We start from the raw sequence: 12105 nt of genomic DNA, 5'->3' as shown, positions 1-12105 counted from the left end.
GCAGGTGTCCTGCTGTTTCCTGCGGTGCCCCTTGCTGGACCAGGCAGCTTCTTGGGAGGCAGATATATTTGAGAAGAGATAGAGGCAGGCAGGTCGGGCTTGGACAGTGGTGCTGGCATCTGCTCTCTGTGTGAAGTTGGGCAAGTAATCCTGCTTCTTGGGGGTGTGGGAGAAGGGAGGCCGAGCCCCGGTGAGAATTCTGCCCTTTGGGTGGAGCTGGGGAGGTAAATGAAAGATGCAGAGAATGCACAGCTCCAGTCTCGCCTGTGCCTGATTCCTGCCTGGTGTTCCTCAACCTAGGGTCTGTCTGGTCTCCAAGCTCACTCTGTCTCTCTGCCTCCTTCCTGCGAACTTCTCATGGCTCAGGTGACAGAATCTGCCAGGTACCACTGGAGGGACCTCTGCAAAGCCAGGACTCTGAGGGAGGCAGTCAGGGAGGGCTTCCTGGGGGGAGTGGAACTTGGGTGAAATGTTCCTTTCTATATGGCTGCCAGCCTGCTGCTTTCTCTGTCTGGAGTTTTCCACTGATTTTCTTTTTTTTTTCATTCTTTTATTCCCAGAACAAGTAGGAAGTGAGTGCCTCCTCTGGGTCAGATGCTATGCTAGGGGACCAGAGGGCACTGGGTCATGAATCCTCAAGGCCAGATGCCTAGGGGCTGGCAGGATGGTGCCCAGGCACCAGGGATGGGGACTAGGGAAACCTGGACTCAGAGCCACCTGACTGCCTCGTGCTATCTGAGCATGCGTAGGTCACTGCACAGGCCTGGGCTTCATCTGTAAGTTGGTGCTGGAGATACTCAGGGAGACGCGTGGTGTTTACAAAGTACTGGCCACACAGAAGGGACTCTCTAGGATTGAGCCCCTTCCTGTTCTGCCCTTCCGGCCAAAGGTGGCCCCACCCTTCTCACTAGTGGCCAGAGGGCAAAGCTCTCCTCTGCTGGTGCTGCCTGCTGGCTACGTCCACAGACCAGTGCTTGGATGGCCCCGGGCTTTCCAAGAGGGTCACAGCCCCCCTGGGATGAACAAGGGCTCACGATGCGGATGGCTCTGAGCACGTGGACTCCAACCATGCTTGGAGCTGAGGAGGAAAGGAGGGAGAGAGGAAGGAAGAGGGAAACAATTGCTCGCTGAGGCCTTTCCATACCAGGCCGCCCAGCGGACATACTCAAGGTTGGTATGATCAGTTCCTAAAGCACGTGGCAGAGCTGAGGTGTGGCAGTGTATTAGTCTGCTTGGGTTCCCATGACAAAGTGCCACAAACTGGGGGACTTAAATAACAAACATTTATTTTCTCACAATTTCTAGAGGCTAGAAGTCTAAGGACGTAGGAGTCCAAGGTTAAGATTTTGGCAGGGTTGGTTTTTTCCAAGGACTCTTTCCTTGGTTTATAGATGGCCATCTTCCCTCTGCATTTGTCTATGCCCAAATTTCTACTTTTTTTGGTAGAAATTCCTACTCAGGATTGAACCCAAGGGTGCTCTACCACAGAGCTATATTCCTACCTCCCTTTCAAAAATTATTTTTTGTTTTGAAACAGAGTCTCATTAGGCTGCCCAGGCTGGGCTCAATTCTTGCCTCAGTGTCCCAACCAAATTTCTACTGAGAAGAAAAGAAGTCATATTGGATTTGGGACTACCTGAATTTCCTCTTTAAAGGTTGTACCTTCAAATACAGTTACATTCTGTGGTACCAAAGTTGGGACTTGACATACGAGTGGGGAGATTGGGATCACATGACAGGCAGTTAGTCTCTAAGAAGGCCCCAGTGACACTGTCTCCTGGTGTCCACTCCGTGGTGCAGTTCTTCCCACTCTATCCTAGAACCTTGCCTTGTTACCAGAGTTTCAGGGCACAAGCCCTGGTTTTGGGGGTCCAATTAGACTAAGCTCAGCCACCTATCTGTAACATCAGTCAAGGAGTCCAGCATGGTGCAGGGCAGGAGAGGAGCTGTCATGAGTATGGCCCTGTGCGAAGGACAGAGACAGAGGCTCAAGATCTGTCCTCGGGGGCCAGCCAGACTGGAGCCTGGGGGCTGTACAGAAAAGTGGAACAGGGCGAGGGCTGGGAGTTTGTGTAGCTGCAGGCTAGGGAATCCCAGTCAGATTGTGGTCTGGTTGATTGGTGTCTTGGGACTGGTTCTGGGGGTCTTGGGAGAGTCATCTGCATGAGGGGACAGCTCAGTTCCCATGAAGAGATGGCGGCTCCTGCTCCAGGGTAGCCTCCCTTCCTACATGGGGGCGACCTCACCATATGGTGGTGGTGAGGTTCTGTTCCTGGAATCCCAGGTGGCTGCAAGTTTAGGGCGATGACGCAGAAAGCTGAGTAATGCCCCTCTGCAAGATTATACAGTAGAGTGAACTCAGATTGTGAAGCAGATCTGGTGTCCTTGATGTCACTGTTATGAGTTAGGAATTATATTTAAATTTAGTGTTCCCTATTCAGATCTGGTTTCTGTCTCCCTACTAGACTCTGCCTGATGCAGATGGCAACACAGTATAATAGGTCAGAGCATGAACTCCGGAGCCAGACAGCCTCAGGCTACTCTTTTGTCAACAAAAATATTAACAACCAGAGCTCCGTAAATTGTACAAGCTTTTTGGTACCTGGTGAGGGCCAGTCCTTGGGCTTGCTCTGAGTGAATGTTTTCTGAATATTTGCCTTTACCAAGTTTAAAGAGCTGGAGAGCCATCGGAGTAAAGTCATGTCAGGGAAGAAGGTCCAAACCATCCCTTTCCTCCAGCACGATCCTGCAGTGAGCTCCGGGGTAACTGCTGGGGCACATGCAGCGTAGACCCAGGTGGGAATGGAAGGATCAGGGCTGAGCTTACCCATTCCACACTGCATGCCAGCACTCGCAGGTGGGGATCCAAGTGACCAAACAGGATCTAAACCTGTTCACATGCAAGAGCCCCTAGCACCATCTGGCCAGTCTAGTGGCCTTCTGTTCCCATCCCTACCCATTCCCACCTTCACCTTCAGATGACAGGTGTGCGTTGTGCTCAGCTTCTGCTCTGAGCAGTCTGGGAACAGAAAATAAGGTGGTGACCCTTGACATGGTCCCATGTGTTGGAATGGCAGGAAGCACCAGATGGGGGACCCACATACTCACAATAACATTTATTTAACATTTTTTGTGGGTGCTGAGTCTTTCAGGACCCAAGAAAGTCACTAGGAACCCTAAAGTGTGAGGGCTGCCAGGGACCATTTATCTGTGTATATTGCGAAGGGCTCATCCTGGTTTTTGGTCTGAGTAAATTGTAGGAAAATTTTGAAGTGGGAGCCTGAGGCCAAAAGCAGAAGTGACTAACTCATGGCCCCATGAGATGCAATTCTGTTTCCTCCCTTCTTTCCTTCCGCTCTACACCTGTTGGAAGGCCTAGCTCCCTTTCATGCTTCTTCAGACATTGCCCTCAGAGCCCACTTACTGTCTTCCTAACTCATTTCAGTTGGGAAATGAGGGTCTAACCTGTTCAACTCCCTCGGTCAGCTTGACGCAGTGCTGAACACATAGAAAGGACATCATAAATGGTAGACATCTTAGTACGGTTCACTCTATTATCATTATTGTTGTTATTATTCCTCTAGATTAAAAAAATCCCTGCAGTCCCTCTAGTCACGGGAATCCGAGTGACAAGTACACAGGATGTCAGTTTTTAGGCTGACCAGGGATTTAGCAGAAGGACCATGTAACCTGCAGGCCTGGAACATCATGGTTTTACAAACACACTTTTCTAGTTCTTCCCACAAAGAGTTCAAGGCACTCATTGGCCTGTGAGAGGCAGCTCAGGTTTCCCCAGGAAACCATAAATTTTAAGGAAGATCATTTCATCTCTGATGGGCTTCCTCCCGATGCCCAGGTGGAGCGTGTGCTGGACAATTCACTGTTCTTGTCGAAACTTGAAGACAATCTCCAAACAATACAGGCTTCTCTTAGATTTAAAACCCTTCAGGATACTTTACGTATTTGTTATATTGCCACCTTTAGTTTTTGAACATTTATTGTCCCCCAGGGCCATAAAAATGTCTTGCCTTTTATAGAGTACACAGATTCAGACCTCCCCCATGGGCCAACCTACCAGAGTTTGGAGGAGCATTAGTGAAGCTTTGAGTTCTGTGTAACTGAAATGTAACTGTGCTGTTAAGTCATCTGGTCAGTGCCCTGAGGGTCAGAGTGATGGGCTCGTCCCTGCCTGAAACCCTCGTGACATTTCCTGGGACACTAGGAGCATTTTCTGGCCAGCTCACCACCCACTAAGACAACCCCTTCTGTACCTTGTAAGTGTGCTTCCTAGTTGACGTGTAGAGTCTCTTTCAAATTTTTTTCTTTTAATTAGTGTAGATAAATTGAGTGCTGGCCTTTTGGAACTTCATGTCATCTGAAGAGGAATTAAAAGTAGGGTAACTAATAAGACCCGATTAACCATGTTCAGCCCTCGTGCCCAAGTGTAATGTGAATCCTTTTAGGTTTGGAGGAAGGTCCTCAATGAACTATAGGTCTGCATATACTCATATTATGCTAACACACACACACACACACACACACACACACACACACAGAGAAAGGTGTGGAATCATAAGCCAGACACAAACTTTTGGAAATTAGATTGCTGTAATTCATCCATGATTATTTATTGCATGATTCTGTGACTTTAAAGACCTCCATGAAAATTCACATGGCCATTATTCTGCATTGATGGTGCATGGGGTTGCTTTGGATTTGAGGCCTGGCATGAATAAATGCTTAGGCTCTGTCCAGTCTTGTGAATGGTTCACTTAGGCGAGTGGGTGCTGGCATATGGCCAAAAAAATCTTGGCTGGGGGCTGGGGATTTAGCATAGCCGCAAAGCGCCTGCCTGGCAAGCTCAAGGTCATGAGTTTGGTTCCCTGTACCACAGAAAAACCAAAAAAAAAAAAAATCCTGGCTCTTGTGTTTAAATAAAGACGATGGTGATAGTAATACAAATAAGAGCGAATAGCTAGTACATTATATGCGTTATGTGCTAAACATCATTCTACATAGTTGATATTTTCATGTGCTAATTGCTTTAATCTTTACAGTAACTTTATGGGTAATTTCCAGATAAATAAAGACACACAGAAGATAAACAACTTGGCCAAAGCATAGAATTTTTATACTAGAGCATAAAGCATTACCCTGTATCCTATTGTTTTGGCAGAAGGATACTGCAGGAATACGGGGTCTCTAGTCCTCGGACTTTCTGTTTACTAAACAGACCACCACCGCTCCCTTTAATTAGACTATGCATGTAATTTGTTATCCAAACTGAGACACTTCTGAGAATAAAAAGGGTGTTATTCATAGTAATTTTGGGCCAAGAGACATAAATGAAATGATAATGTGGGATTTATCAGGTCATATGGTTACCGTACAGCTGAAAACAACCCCCCCAAAGCTTGAACCAGACTTCAATTAAATCTACTCTAACAACAACAAAAATTGAAGGAGTTTTATATGTCATCTAGAAATAGCACACAGACACACATGAACCCATAGAGTGGACTCTCTTATTAAAAATGGCTCTGAAGGGCTGTGATGAGTCTGAGATGTTACTCTGCTCCCAGGCTGACCAATTAGCCTGCTGCTATTTCTGGGCGATGGGAGAAGCTGGATGACTCCTGTATCAGAGGCATGGGACTCCATTAATCACAGAATAGCAAGCAGCATAAGCTGTATGCTTTTGTAGATTTTTTCTTGTCCTCCTAGTCCCAGGAGGGGAGGAGAAGTGGCTCAGGTAAATGCTGCACACAGAGTAGGTTTGCTTCACAGCCTGTAGCATAGAAGTTCTGGGGGACATTTCACATCAAAACCACAATGCCTCCTAGTCCAGTGTTGCTCCCACACAGGACTGGTTGATAGTGAGTGGAAAATCGAATCTGAGTGTCTTCTGTTGGAGCCAGACTCGCTCATGTTTTCTTTATGACATGACTCACACAGTGGAGTCCACTGACCCCCAGGACTCCTGCACTATGTGTGAGATCTGTAGGGCAAAGACTACATCTCATTGCTATCCCTGGGCCCATCCTGGAGCCTGGCACACTGGCTGGCTAAAGAGGTTGGGAGAAAGTGCCCAGGCTAACTCATTCTAATTTACTCCATGAACTTCATCCACCACTGCCCCTGCCTCAAAATCTCAGTTTCCTCATCTGTAAAATTGGTGTATTTAATCAGATGCCTTCAAATATCCCCTTTAGATGCAGAAATCTACACATGTTACAATTCCAATTATGAATTCCTATCTCATGTCAGGTAAGAAACATGGCCTCTCCTTTAAGGAGTTTACTACCAAGTTGGGAGGTGTATTATAAATGCCAAAAAATGACAGTGAGCTAGGATCAATTCCCAAAGAACAGAGAAGGTGTGTGACAGAGCCACTCATCCACTAAGCGTTTATGGAGCACAGAGCACTTATGAGCAGGGTCAGTTCTGGGCAGAGGGTGTCTGCACAGTGAGACCGAGGTCTAGTCAAAGATCTGGACCTTACAGCATGTCCCATGCGAGTCTGTATCAGGAGATTGATGGGTCTGCCCTGGAAGGTGAAGAGTCTGCGGTGGAAGCCAGCAGATGACATCCAAGGTGAAGATAAAGACTGGAGCTCCTCTGAAGAAACAGAAGCAGTACCGCCCTTCCTCATTTCCCCCTTACACCATCCAGGTGATGAGCTGCTGTAGGGTGGGTCTTCCATCCCTTAGAGTGTGGAATTGCTGAGCCGATTTAGTTGACTATGTGTGAGCCACATATTCAAGTTGCCACAATTCATCCATCGTCCCATGCAGTAAATTGAAAGTGAGAAAAATACTATTTGCCGTTTTTACTAAGTTTGTTTGCTATTCATTCTCCATGCTTAGCATTAAGCAATTGAGTGTCGATTGTTGTCTTGGTTACTTTTCACTCCTTGCTGAGACAAAATACCCAGCGCCCAAAATTAAGGAAGGAAAGGTTTATTTAGTTCTCAGTTTGTGGAGGTTTCAGTCCATAATCAGCTGGCTCCAAGGCTGGGTGGCATGGCACAGGGCCAGAAAACACTTCAAGGAGGCAGAAGACAGCAAAAGCAAGAAGAGCAAAATAGGGGGAAGCAAACCTCTTTTTCTCCCTTGTGCTGGCTATCCACCCACACCATCTCTGTGCCCTCCTCTTGCACAGGCTCAGGATGTTTCCAAAGGAAGGACACTGGTTCCCTGCTGAGTAGTTTAATTAAACTTTTAAACTTCTCAGGTTGATGCAATGAGCAACATCCTAGAGGGTAAGGGCATGTCATTTATTCCCCAGGACGTAGAACTGCTGAGTTACTTAGTTAAGCTTCTAGACTTCTCAAGTTGACACAGTACATCAACCATTACAATTGTGTGAATACATTTTGTGTTACTATAGCAAAATATCTGAAACTGAGACTTTATCAAGAGCAGAGGAATATTTAGCCCACAGTTCTAGAGGCTCAAAGCATGGTGCTGGCATCTGCCCAGCTCTGTGAGGGCCTCCTGGCTGAGGACATCAAAAAGGTGAGAACGTGTATGGGTGAGATTGAATGGGGAGATGGAAACCGAGCTTACTTGATAACAATACAACTTTGAGAGAACTGAGCTACTCTGTGATGCCATATTAATTTCTCCCAAGCATGGTGCCTGATGACCTAATTACCTAATTCTGCTAGGTCCCATCTTTTAAAGGTTCCACCACCTCCCCTGCCACGCTGGAGACCAAACTTCCAGTGCACAGAGATTTGGGGGATACACCCTAACCACACCCAAACCACACCCAAGCCGGAGCAGGTGTACAGGGCAGGGTTCAAAATGCTCCAATGCTTGGTCTGGACCTAGATCACACTCCTCATCCAGACTCTGTGTTCAACCTTTGTAGCTCCAACCTGAACAGCAGTCAGAGTGACTTAGCATCTCAGCTGATAGTATGTCACTGTCCTGCTGACATCCCACAAGACCTGCCTGGAAAACAGGAGCCAGTGCCAGGAAGCTTCAGTGTGCTCTGTAATGTTTTATGTTTTCAGCTAGATAGTGGGATCACAAGAATTATTTATACTAGTTATATATTTGGTCTGTCTGGAATATTTCTTAGTTAAAAAGCACATGAGGAAGGAGGACCAAGAGCCCCATGTTTATCGCTGTCTCCTGATAGTGTGGAGGAGACAGCGGTCCAGGGTGGCAGGGCTAGCCTGGCTCAGAATCAGTGCTCTGGGTCATCTGGGACTTTAGGAAGGTATTATATTTGAGAGCAAAATCAAACTTGTGTTCATGAGTTAGGGTCCTCGTTTCCCATACAGTGCTTGTTTTCCCAAAGAAAGCAAGTGAGAAAAAGTAGAGAAATTCTCCAAACCTATGCAATTTCAGTGAGGGAGAAAACCATTCCCATTGGCCAACTTCTGATTTAAATGTAAGGAAGGTCCTAATTGTCTCCCTGGCCATAGGCCTCTTTCTAATTTATAGAGGGAAGGGCCGAGGGGTAAATCTCTATGTCATTTTCTAATCCACCTAAAATAAGCCCATTAAACTACCACCCATGAATGGAGACATTTTTTCCAGTGTTGTGCTGGCCCCACCTTCTCTCACAGCAAGCATCACCCAGGGTACCGCTGCTTGGAAACATCTGACAATTGGGCATTCAGGAAGGCCTTCCATGATGGGGTAGGAAGCCTGTTTTATGCCCTGTTAATTACTGCAACAATTTATAAAATTCATGACAAACATAAAGTCCTTACAGAGATTGTATTTCAAATGGTATTTACCTGTAACAGAACCCTCTTTGTTTGTAATTCTTGGATTTATGAGCTGTTATGCAGCAAAATGGAATTGCCCCTTGTCCCCTTGTGGGGTACTGGCAGGGGACCTCAAAAATGCCACGGAGAAAGAAATCCCCTCAGGTTTGAATGGAGGAACTGCATACCCAGGGTTACCTTCATCCAAGGCATCTCTCCATTTCACAGCCTGTAGACTTGGAGTCTTAATGGGGAGTGAAGTTGCACTGAGACAGGTAAAGTTTTCTCCCAGGGAAATCTTGGAGTCTTGGAGTTAGAAGAGACCCCTTCCATGGGCTGTTTCACCTTTGAATCCATATGGAAATCTTCCCTACAGCTTCTCTATCTCTGTTTATGTGTTAGTCACATTTCCATTGCTGGGACAAAATACCTGACACACACAAATTAAAGAAGGAAACATTTACTTTGCCTTATGGTTTCAGAGGTTTCAGTCCAAGGTTATCTAGCTCCAGTGCAGAAATATTATGGTGGAAGAGCGTGGCAGAAGAAACCTGCTCAGTTATAGAAGCCAGAAAGGATAGAGGGAGAGAGAGAGAAAGGGAGAGAGAGAGAAAGGGAGAGAAAGAGGCTGAGAACAAGATATAGTCTTCAAAGGCATAATTGGGCTCCACCTTCAAATAGCCCATTCAGCTCTGGATCAAACCATGCACTGACCAGATTAGCACCCTCATTGTCTGAACATGATTGTACCATGGGACAAGCCCTCAGTACACAAGTCTTTGGGGGAACACTTCATATTTACATTATAAGCGTGTACTTTAGTGTCAGGGAACTCCTTATCTTGCAACACAGCTCAGATCACTGCCATGATTTCTTGACCTCTAGTCTTATTCCTTTGTTCAGTCCAATGTACTCTTTGGCCACAAGAGTAATTTTTCTAAAATTTAGATCTAACCTTGCTGCACTCCTGCTTACAATACTCAATGGCTTCTCTTCACTTTGGTGAAAAGTTCAAGCTCTTTCATGCATCCTACAAGTTCCTGCATAGGTTTGTTGCTGCCCTCTGCCTATGTTTAGCTGCAGGTCCTCTCTGCATGCTCTTCTCTGGGTCATACCAAACCACTTTTAGCTACCTCAGCTTTCCAGCAGTGTACCAAAATGCCTGGGATGATCAGCTTTACAAGAGAAAAGCTCACTGTTCATTTTGGCTCACAGCTTTAGGTTGTAGCCCATGGTCTTTTGGGTCTGTTTGAGGCAGCTCATCATGGCAGGGAGCATATAACAGAAAAAATTATTCACTTTATGACAACAAAGAAAGGGGGATGCCCTGTCACCTTCAAGATCACACTCCCAAAGACCAGAAGACTGTCCATTAGGCCTCATCTCTTGAAGATTTCACCACCTTCCAAAAACACCAAGCTGGGCACTAGGTTTTTAATTCATAGACTTTTGGGGGCACATTTCTGATCCAAACTATAGCATATCCCCTTCGTCTCTTCTGAACTAAAATTCCTCTGCAAGACACATATAACCAAAGGGTCAAGGACTTAACTTGAGGGCAGCAAGTGACAGCGTGTTTGTGGAGCCCAAAGACTGCATCTTCTCAGTGTCCAGCATGGGGATGATACGGTTAGTGCCCCACCCCCACCAAGGGAAGAGAGGATGCTGGCTGCTCCAGCAAAGAGGGGGAAGCAGGCTGATCCCTGGGGCCCTGGGGAGAAAAGACAGGGAATTTCTGAAGAGTCTGAGGCCTGAGAACAGAAAAAAGGCCCTGCTGTCCTCTCAGGTGATCTTTGAGCTGTTGCACCTCTCATCTGATTTGCCTGAAGGTAGGGGAGGGAGCTGAGCTCAGCCAAGCACTTCCTCCCTTTGCAGAGCAGGTCTGGTTTCCCCGAGGGTTCATCTTCAGGGAAACTGCACATCTACACAAACGTGCTAACTTTATGAGTCTTGCACAGAAGTTGCTTGCATTTTCTATTGGGTGTCAGGTTAAAGTGTTCTCTGTGAGACACATGGGACATTCAGGTTTGAGTCTTCTTAAGTAGATGACAGTGTTTAAAAAGCAGTTAAAATCCAAACTGATAGTGTTCTCTGACTTTCCAAGGGGCCTATATTAAATGCTCACATGCTAAGTTTTTAAAGAGAAGAATTGTTCTGTGCAGAGTTCCAAAGAAAAGAGTATAAACTTCAGAGTCTCTCAGATTTCAGTGTTCTGCTCACTGGTGTGTGACCACAGGCAGAAAGCCTCCTCTTTCTGGGACTTAGCTGTGGTGTCTGAAAAATGAGATCACTGGTTGGAAGAATCCTTTGAGTGTTTAAATTTTTGGGAATTGTAATTAACTCCATATTTTTCTCATCTCTAAGATAGAGTTAACACTAGCAGCTACCACCATTGTTGCTTTGCATAAGAATTAAAATAATCTACATTTTCCATCATACCGTGGGGAGCCAGGGAGAAAAGTTCAAATCTGTTTCAAGTTCAGATGTGGGAAAGGGGGAGTTAGGATGCTTTGGGCAGCAAGTAACAGCAGACAACTCAAGTTGTTTAAATAATAAGGAAATGCATCATTGCACATATCAAGATGTTTAGACTAAGGGAGATTCTGGGGCTGGTTAGTTCGATGCTTTGATGACATTATCAAAAAACCCAAAATTATTCTCAGCAGCCCCCATAGCATAGCTTCATCTTTCACTGGCTAGAGATACAGTGGTACCTTGGTTCATGAACTTAATTTTTCCACAGTTCTGGTCACAAACCAAATTGAATGAGAATCAAATTTCCCCCTAAGGTCAGCATTGAGCCTAACCATTGAATTTGATTTGAGAGGTGATGATGTACAGGGAGAAATGCAGTATCTTTGCAGTCAGTGATCTTGAGTCCAGATTTGGGTCTACTGTGACCTGACACAGGGACACGGGCATGTATCTGGTGGTGTGTCCGTTCAGAGAAGTGCAAGTCAGAGCAGTCATGAGATACCATTAAATACCACCCATAAGCATTGGGGCAATTATAACTTTCATGCATTTTTTTTTTGTTTTGTTTTTTTTGTTTTTGTTTTTCTCCGGTACCGGGAACCGAACTCACGACCTTGCACTTGCCAGGCAGGCGCTTTTGCCGCTGAGCTAAATCCCCAGCCCAACTTTCATGCATTTTTGTTGGGAATGTAAGTGGATATGAACTCTATGATGGATAGCCTTTCACAGAGGACATTTTAACCTGACACCCAATAGAAAATGGAAGCAACTTCTGTGCAAGACTCGTAAAGTTAGCACTTTTGTGAAAGCCCTTGCCTAGGTCTATGAGTTCAAGAGTTTTACCTGTTTTGTCATCCAGCAGATGAAATGTTTTTGTTTTAACGTACAGTTCTTTGATCCATTTT

The sequence above is a fragment of the Chinchilla lanigera genome, unplaced genomic scaffold (genome assembly GCF_000276665.1).
Source record: "Chinchilla lanigera isolate Chin_1 unplaced genomic scaffold, ChiLan1.0 scaffold00063, whole genome shotgun sequence".
Lineage (NCBI taxonomy): Eukaryota > Metazoa > Chordata > Mammalia > Rodentia > Chinchillidae > Chinchilla > Chinchilla lanigera.
Note: the sequence above shows the minus strand (reverse complement) of the source record.